The sequence below is a fragment of the Bombus bifarius genome, unplaced genomic scaffold (assembly GCF_011952205.1).
Source record: "Bombus bifarius isolate JDL3187 unplaced genomic scaffold, Bbif_JDL3187 scf7180000010198_frag, whole genome shotgun sequence".
Lineage (NCBI taxonomy): Eukaryota > Metazoa > Arthropoda > Insecta > Hymenoptera > Apidae > Bombus > Bombus bifarius.
The window spans coordinates 1-10,350 of record NW_022885561.1 but is presented as its reverse complement, the minus strand read 5'-3'; the positions used below and the strand labels follow the sequence as shown (position 1 = coordinate 10,350).

General features: G+C 31.2%; 1 pseudogene; it reads right to left on the bottom strand.

Moving 5' to 3' along the window:
- Nucleotides 1–2,869: 2,869 nt before the first annotated feature.
- Nucleotides 2,870–3,890, bottom strand: LOC117216130 (annotated as a pseudogene).
- Between the last annotated feature and the right edge of the window lie 6,460 nt (nt 3,891–10,350).

Below are 10,350 nucleotides of genomic sequence, written 5' to 3'. Positions count from 1 at the left end.
TCCCTTCTAAGTATTTTGCTAACTCTTCTTTGGCGATTTTTCTATAATGTTTGTCATATTTTGATTCCCTTATCCTTTCCCCCTCTCTTCTGCTTCTCTCTTTCTCCTTTCTTCTATAATTTGGTCTAGTGTCATCTTTTCTTGCTCTTCTCTTACTTCCATCTGTGTCCCTCCATTTCTCATCCTTTCTAGTCCCTTCTTTCTCTTTCTTGCTCTTTTCCGTTATTGGCCATTTCCCCAGTTTCTCTCTCTTTCCTTTATGCACTTCTTTACTAGTTCCTTTTTTGACTCTATGGCTTTCCCTTCATACCTTGCTGCTCTTCCTAATACTTTTTCTTTGATTTCTGTTAGCTTACATTCTTCTATCGATATATAATTCGGTGTTGTCATATCTAAACCTAAGCTCCATTTCACATATCTTCTTTGTATTCTATCCAGCCTTTCTTCCATGTTCCAGCCTCATACCTATGCTCCAAACAGCGCCACGTTCTCTACCAGCGTTCCAAACATCTTCATTCTCCTCTTGTTGTCCTGTTTGGAAATTTTTTCTTCCACGCTCCATGTTTTCTTCATTGCTATTCTTGCTCTCTTTTTCCTGTCTTCTATGTGTTTCTCATCACTACCGTTTTTTCAGTAGTATGTACCCTAGGTATCTTATCTCGTCCACTTCTTCTAATTCTCGTTCTCCCCATTTCCATTTTCTTTGTCTCCTCTTGTTCTTTCGTTTTTTTCGAAAACTACACTCTTGGCCTTTTTCGTGCTCAGTTCCAATTCGGTTTCCTTTAAAAATATTTCGAATCTCTTTAGCATTTCCTTTAGCTTCTCCTCTCTATCAGCCATCAGCACAATATCGTCTGCATATGTCAATGACCATACCTTTCTTTCTCCTGCCACTATGCCCCCCCCCCCGACTTGTCCTTTCCTTAATTCTTCTTCCAGCCCCGCCACGTAGATGTTAAATAGGGCTCAACGGGCATCCTTGTCTGACTCCCCTCACTGTCCAAAATTCTTTTGTGTTGTTATTCTTGATTCTTACCACATTCTTTGTTTCTGCGTATATCTCTTTATTCCTTCTGGTTAAGTTTTCGTTAATCCCCATTTTTCTCATTTTCTCCTCCAATTTCTTTCTGTTTAGCCTGTCGAACGCCGCTTTTAAGTCCGCAAAGCAGGCATGTAGTTTTTCTTTTTCTCTACTCAACTGTTTGTCTATGGTTTATCACAAATACCGCGTCTTTCTTTTCTGAATCCGAATTGGCTCTCTTTCAGTTTGTTTTCAATCTCTGCCTTCAGTCGTTCGTGCAGTATCCCTGTATGCTGTATCCATTAATGTTACTTTTCTGTAACCCTTCCCTGCTCTCTTGTCGCTCTTTTTATATATCGGACATGTTTGCTCCTTTTTTCCAATCTTCTGGTATCCTCACCCCATTCCATATTTTCCTTAACAGAGCCCATAACGCTTCACCCACTTCCTTCGGTGCATACTTCCATACTTCATTTTCTAACCCGCCTTCCCCCATTGCTTTCTTCTCCTTCAAGTTTCTTAGTTTGTATATCACCTCTTCCATCTCTATATATTATCTTCTCTCTCCTCCATTATTTTCTCTTCTGCTCGATGCTCCTCTTTTTTCCTGCCCTCTTTGTGCTCTGTTCCTTCTAAAATTTCCATAAAATGATTTTTCCACTCTTCCTCGCTTATTTCATATAATCTTCATCTATATTCTCTCTTCTTCTTCTGTATTTATTTATGTATTTCCACGCTTCTTGTTCTGTTTTCATCTTCTTGATTTTCACCATTTCTTCTTCTTCGTATCTTTCCTTTCTTTGTTTGCACCTCTATTTGAATGCCTTTTTTCCTCCATAAGAGCTTCTCTACTGTATTTTCCTTTCATAAACTTTGTCACCTTCCTTCTCATCTCTCTTTTACTCTCTTTTCCTCTCTTTCTATTCCTTATCTTTACTTTCTTCTTTTGCATTGCTTCGTTTATCTTCTTGTTGATTTCTGTCCACATTTCCGCTACTGTTCTTCCGTTGCAGGTCCAGTCTTTACATTCGTCCAAGTATTTTTCCACACTTTTGTTTGTCCATTCCCTCTTCTCCTTCTCTTCTTCTTCCTTTTCCTCATTTTTTTGTAATTCCGCCCCCCCCCCTATTTCTATTTCTAACGGCATGTGGCCTGACTCTGTTCTTTTTCCTATTTTCATGTAAATTATTTCTTCTGTCGCCTCCTGATTGCCAATCACGTAGTCTATTACTGAGTTTCCTCTCTCGCCAATATAGGTCCGCTCCTCTCCTTCTTTATCGCTGCCATTGATTATCTTTAGCAGTGTTCTTCCTTCCACGTTTATTGTCTTGTCTTTTGATCGTCTGTTTTTTTCTTTCCCTACGTCCTCGTTTATCGACCCTCCCTCTTCTCCCGTTCTTGCGTTCCAGTCTCCGCCGATGATCACCACTTCCTCTTCTCTTCCGTCTACTCTTTCCTCTATTTTTTTCCATGTCCCTTATGTATCTTGATTATAAACCATCATTATCCTATACGTCTTGTAATTGTATATTATTTTTCTTCCAACTATATTATCACTAATTCCTTTATATCCTATTTCTCTTAGGTTTTTATTTATACCCGTTGTTATTCTTCCCTTTGCTCTTCCTTTTTTCCTTACTGTCATTGCTGCCCTGCATTTCCAGTCGAATTCTTTGGGTAGTCTATATTTTAACTTTTCTCTTTTGTCCTTACTTATTAGCTCTGCTACATTTCAGAAGCACGTTTTCATCCCCATTGTAGTCCCCCCTCCTGTTCCTCTTTTTTCATTTTCCTTCCCCTCTCTTTCTTTCTTCCTCCAGCCTCTCTTCGTTTTCGTTCCACCTGTACCATTTGTTTTCTATTGTTAGTTTCTTGTATCCTGTCCTTACATATTCGCCTTGTTCCATTCTTTCTCTGGCTACCCTTCTTATGTGTTGCTTCCCATCCCTTTCTTTTTTTGTCAGATCATCGTCCATGTATACACCCTTTTCCCATTTGCTTTTCTCCTTCATTATCCTTATTTTTTCCTCCATTGATTTCATCGTTGCCACTATTATTGTGTTCTTGCCCCCCCCCACCCCACCTTTATCATATGTGCTTTTTCTACTTCTGCCCCTATCCACATTTTTTCGTTTATGAACTCCTTTACTGTCTCTTCATTGCTTCCTTCGTTCCAGTCCACTCCCTTGATTACTATGTTTCTTCTTCTTTCCTCTCTCTCTGTCCTGTCCTGATCCTCTCCAATTCTTCTGATTCTACCCAATAATTCTTTCTTTTCCCATTCCCACTCTCCTTTCTCTCTGTCTGTCTCTCTTTCCCTTCTTTCCCTTCTTTCCCTTTCATTTCTCTCTTCAGCTCCTCCACTTGCTTTTCCAATATATATATATTTTATTTCCTCGATCATTGCCTCGAATCCTCTTTCCATTTTCTCTATTTCTTCCACCACTGCCTCCATTACTTTCTCTCTGGCTGGTGTCTCTTTTTCTGTCGAACTGTATTTGTCCAGTGTATTTTTGAAGACTGCGTTACCAGTACTCCTTGGTCTTCCCCTGTTTGTCGCCATCTGCCGTCTCCCTACCTTACTTTGTTTTGCCGCGCTTCTAGCCTCCTAACCTCTTCTTTTCTAGTTTTTCTTATTTGTAGCTTTCTCTCGTTCTTGTCTCCTTTTTCGCTTTTCTTTTGCCTTCTCCTTGTATGCTCACTCTTTATTTTCCCTTCTTCATGCCTCTTTATGCTTCCTGTTCCTTTTTCCCTTCACACTTCACTTTTTCCACAGAGATCTCCGTCCGTGTGTTACCCTCGGCCCGAACCGAACCGAAAGCCCAAGTAAGGATTACTATTTTTGGCAAGCGAGTTTATGTAATTGTCCATTTTGTCGTGATATGCTTTAGAGAATTTTGTGTGCACTTAGTATCGATGTTAGTATAGTTGATATATACATATACATATACATATACATATATATATATATTTATATATATATATATTATATTTATATATATATTTATATTATATATATATATTATATTATATATATTTATATTATATATATATTATATATATATATTTATATTATATATATATTTATATATATATATATATATATGTATATGTGTATATTAGTTAGTTAGAGGAGGTAGAACAAGAATTTTCGCGTTGATGGATTGGATAAGAATGTGAATATTCGTTGTTTGATATATATTTATTCCTACGTTTGCCTTCTTCTTCTCTTTTAATTTCGCTATAGTAGTTTGTCGTTAGAACCAAAGCTCAGTTCATTTACTACGATGGTTTCTATTGCCACAATTTTCTTGCCCGTCGAGTTTAATAATCGAGGATGATTCCAACGATCCTCTCTGTGTGGGGTTCGTGTGGTTTCGCAAGCCTTGCCCAAAGACGGGCAATATTTTGACAACAGTGGGAGGAGGAATGCGAAGATCGATGGGTGTTTTCGATAATCGAAAACACCGTTTGCACAAGCCAACACAGCGAACGATCCTTTGGTTAAATTTTCGAAGGGAAATTGTTCTGCTATTTCTCTCTTACAATCGCATGCAATGATGGCAAGAATATCGGTAAATAGCAATGCCGGTATTGCTCTTAATTTTCGATTGAACCCGACGATGTATTTAATGGTCCTCTCTGTGCGGGACTTGTGTGATTTCGCAAGCCTTGCCCAAAGACGGGCAATGTTTTGCCAACAATGGGAGGAGGAATGCGAAGATCAGTGGGTGTTTGAGTAGCTGAAAACACCGTTCGCACAAGCCGACACAGCGGACAACCCCTTTGTTTAAAGTTTAAACAATGATTCTATCCTCAAAACCGTTCACGAAAATAAAACGAGATCGATGGTAGGAAGTTCTAATTCGATTCTCGAGGGCAACGAAATTATCAGAGAAGAAGGAAATTTTCAAAATTAATTTTCTTACCTTGAGGAGTAGGTGCTGTCTGGCGCCATTACCTCAGCTGCTCCGGTGGTCGTCGATGTTTTTGTTGGGTTTATTACTTGAACTCGAATAATAATATATTTAAATATAATAATTAAAAACTTAATCTATATATATACATATAAATTTTTATAATTTTTAAATTAATAATAATTTATTATAAAAAAATTTTATTAAAAATTAAATATTTTTTTAAATACAAATTAAAATACTATCAAAACAATAAATCCTTTTATTAAATAAATTAATATTAAATATATTAAAATTAACACTAATAATTCAACCCAACATATTATTATTAATTTATCATATCGAATACGAGGTAATACACCACGAATTATAATTAATAAAATTAAATGAAATAAATAAACTAAAATAAAACTAAATGATCATCAATTTAATCCAAAAAACATTATTGTTAATAATAATCTTATAAATATAACATTTAAATATTCAGATAAAAAAAATTAATACAAATAATCTTCTATAATATTCAACATTAAATCCAGAAACTAATTCTGATTCACCTTCAATCAAATCAAATGGAACTCGATTTAAATCAATTAATGCTCTAATTATAAAAATAATATATAAAGGATATATATAAAAAATATATATATATTATATTGAAATTTTATAAATATAAATAAAGAATAATTCTCAATTAAAGTTATTAGTAAAAAAAAAACAAAAATAATAAAATTTCAAATGAAATTATTTGAGAAACTGAACGTAATGAACCTGAAATTGAATAATTACATAAAGACACTCAACCAATTATTATAATTGGATAAACCATTAATCTCAAAATTAATATTAAAAAAATAATTCTATAATCAATAAAAAGAAAAGAATATATTCAAGGATAAATAAATCATAATATTAATGATAAAAAATATAATTATTGGACTATATAAATATAAATTATTAAAATTTAAAAAAAAAATTCCTTTGATATCAATTTTAAAGCATCTCTAAAAGGTTGAAATAAACCTTTAATTATTAATTTATTTGGACCTTTTCGTAATTGAATATAACCTAATATTTTACGCTCAAATAAAGTTAAAAAAGCCACTCTAATCAAAATTATAAATATCATTAATAAAAAATTAAAAAAAAAATATTATTATATATTATACTTTTATTATAATTTATTTAAATTCTAAATTTAATGCACTAATTTGCTAATATAATCAAAATTATTAATTAAAGTTAATAATATAATTTAATTAAAAATTATAGTCCTTTCGTACAAATAATTTATTTATTTTTATAGATAGAAACCAATCTGACTCACGTCGATTTGAACTCAAATCATGTAAGATTTTAAAAGTCGAACAGACTTAATTATTAAACTTCTGCATTTAAAATTTATCTTAATTCAACATCGAGGTCGCAATCATCTTTATTAATATGATCTTTAAAAAGATATTACGCTGTTATCCCTAAGGTAATTTATTCTTTTAATTTATAATACAAGATCATTAATTATTCTTTAATTGAAGTTTATATTTAAAATAAAGTTTTATAAATTTACTAATCCTCCCAATTAAATATTTATATTTAAAAAATTTAAAATCTAATATATGTAAATATAAAATTCTATAGGGCCTTATCGTCCCATAAATATATCTTAGCATTTTTACTAAAAATTTAAATTAATTATATATATATGAGACAGTATATATCTCATTAATTCTTTCATTCTAGTTTTTAATTAAAAAACAATTGATTATGCTACCTTTGTACAGTCAATTATACTGCAGCCATTAAATAATTAAATCACTGGGCAGATAGACTTAAAATTAAAATCAATAAGCCATGTTTTTGATAAACAGGTGAATATATTTAATTTGCCTAATTCCTTATATATATATATTTCAAAATTTATTAAAAAATAAAAATTTTAAACATAAAATATTACTAATATAATCATTATACTTAATTTAAATAAATTATAAATTATTTTTTTTAATAAATATATATTATTCAATTTTATATAAATTTCTTAAATTTTTAAAATAAAATTATTAAATTATTAAGTATTTATTAATAAAAATTATTACTAAATCAATATAATTATAATATAAATTTTTAAATAATAATAATAATAATAATTTAATTACATATTTAAATTTATAGATTATCCCATAAATTTTTTATATAAAAATAAAAAAAATTATAAAATAAATTTTTTATATTTTTTATATATAAATTAAATTCATTTTAAAAAAAACTAGATATAAAAATAATCGATTAACATTTAATTTCTAAATATATATTATAATTTTTTATTCAACAAAAACATAATTAAATATTTAACTCTTTTTCTTTCGAGAATAATAAAATTATTAAATTATATTAATTAACCCTGATACAAAAGGTACAAAATTTATTTTACTTATTTAATTCTTCAAAATTTCATTCACATTACTAAATCTATAAATCATTATATTATTTCATAAATTATTACTTTAACAATTATTTATTATACAACTTTACAAAAATATAATTTAATAAATTTTAAACTAAAATATTAAATTTATTATTTAAAAAAAAATTCAATTTAAATAATTTTCATTAAAAATGAAATATTATAAAAACTAATTTTTTATCTAAAAACATTTTCCAATATTTTTACTATGTTACGACTTATTCCACAAATGAAATTGACGGGCAATTTGTACACTTTTCAAAACTATTTTCAAATTAATTAATTTATTAATTTTACTTTTGAATCCTCTTTCAAATTAATATTAAAATATAATTATTAAAAAATTAAATTTATTATAACTCATCGATTCTTAAATATACTACGTTTTGATTTGAATTAAAATTTTTTATTAAATTTTTATTAAAATTAATTTTATATAATAATATACAACAATACATAAACATCTACTTAAGTTTATCTTATCGTGGATTATCAAATTAAACCACAAGTGGCAGATAGCGCGGAGACAATGTATCTATGTGCTGAATCAAAAGTAAAACTTTTTTATTTCTAATTTCTCCAAAATTAAACTTTTACTAATATATTTGTGATGGTAGATTTACTTATTGATATGTATTTAATTATCATTTACTCAGTAAGCAAATATGCTCCAAATTATATCGTGCTTGGTCTTATCTGAATGAGAAAAGTGTGACAAATATGTTGGTAAATGATTTCATTTACTACAATGAATCAAAAATAAAAAGAATTTGATTTATGAGTTGAGGGTCTCAGCTTGTGGGAAGTTTTTAATGTTTGCGTAATGTACGCCTAGTATAGGTGCTCACATAAACGTTGCACTTCATACTACCATTTATTGACTTACAATGTAACCATTCCTTAGACTATGAACTTACAAACTAGTATAGGGAGGCCCGATATTGTATTATGGATCGCTGACATTTTAGGAGGGGGAAGAAAGAGAATAAACGTATGAGATATATAATTACGTATATATGATTACACACTTGCAGGGAACATTTTCTTAATTTAACTGTGTTTGTATAACTGTGTTTGTCAATTCACATCAGAGACCAGGCCACACACCGCGGGCAGGATGGCGCCCAGATGTCTGCACATCCTTGGCGCGTGCCCTCAGTAGTCCTAAGTACCCACCAGGGGTCTTGGAATTTTCATAGTTAAGGTCCTTCAGGCCAAGCGAGTATCTCTTGTCTTAGATTTCCTTTTACGTTTATTGTTTACTACGGGTTAACAGGGAAAGTAGGTTTTCCTCGCGTCTGCTATGCTGCGTTAGCAACTTTCTCACGAGGGCGGCTAAAACCCTTCCTGGTCCACCAACCGTCTTATTATCCAATCGGAGAAAGATGTCTACTACCCTCACTTCCTTAACAAAAATTATCATCAACAAGTCCGATAGTCCCGTGTCCTTAGACACACCCATCCCTAGCTTTCCCCAGACACAGTATCGTCAGTAAAACTTCAATTATTCCGTATCCTTAGAATAGTCAACATATCTTTACCGGTCTCTATCCTCATAACAGTCGCGTACTTAACGTATCAGTGTAACTAGGTTTTACATAAGGTGATTGGAGTGAATTGTGATTTGTGTGTGTTAATTCAGTGTGTATTTCATTGTGATTGCTGAATTCATAATAAAGATTAATGAAAACAAAATTAATAGTTGTGTTACGACTCAGCTATTTTATTTTATCGTCTAACCCTCAAGTTTACGTGACATTTGCATTGTTCTTTTGTGATCTTTGCTTACAATCTTTGGTTCATTTACTAACTGAACATACGGTTTTCTTATTGCTATAATTTAATTTTCTACGGTGGTTAGCCACCAATATTTATCTTTATTGTCTTTGAGTGTCTCACTTAAATCTACGGTTGACAATTTATACATAAGTCTTATATTGCTATCCTTATGGTCTATGTCGCTATCGTACAGTATTTTTTATTATTACGTTTCTGCTGTAGTGATAGAATAATGCTAAGTTATTATTGTTTTGGATTAATTTCACGCTATCTAAACAGGTGAAGGATTCCGGGGGGAAATAACCTGCTTTTTGAACGTGTTTATGGTATAACGGGTTTGACTATAGATTGTGGGCGACGATGAAGTTTATGATTATTTTGTGTATCTTTGACCAGTGGTCTGACTAATTTAAGAATGAAGAATCGATATGGATTAATTTGGGCTCTTCGTATAGCTTGTGATTTGCTATATTTGCTAAATTTCAATTCTGGCAATCTATATATTCCTAAACATGCTGTGATGTATTTTCTTTCAATGATCCTTAATTTTTCCGTGGCGTTGACACTTACATTGAAACAGATTTAACGACCATACATTAGAATGGTTGGTCTAATTAGTGTTTTGTAGCAGTGAAGTTTTATTGATCTGTGCGAATCTTTCGAGTAAGGTAGTCTTATGAGGTATAAGAAGAATTTATCTGCTTTCTATAACTGTGTCTTTATGTTGTCGTTGTGATTTAACCCGAAGTTTAGATGGACTCCGAAGCATTTAACTTTGTTTGCATCGGAAAATTTTCCGTTGATATTTTCTGTTGTATGGAAGAATATTTTCGAATTTATTCTCACGTCGTACTTTGCTTTTGAAGTTTTTGAAATATATGGACTGAACGAGATTGTTTCACATTTATGGGTGTAGATTCTTAGCTTCCGTGTTGGAAAGCGTAATTTTCTACTTTCTTGACTAGGTCTTGCAGCTGGATTTTTATTTGTCACGGTTTATTGTTTCTGATGTAATTAACATATCATTTACGAATGCTATTGCTGATTTATTATTTTGATTGCCGTTCTTGTTCATGCCATACATTTATAATAGGACACTAAACATGGATATTGAACAGGATAGGCTGGTTTACCGTGTCTTACTGTAGATCTCGATGCGTTTGGTCCGT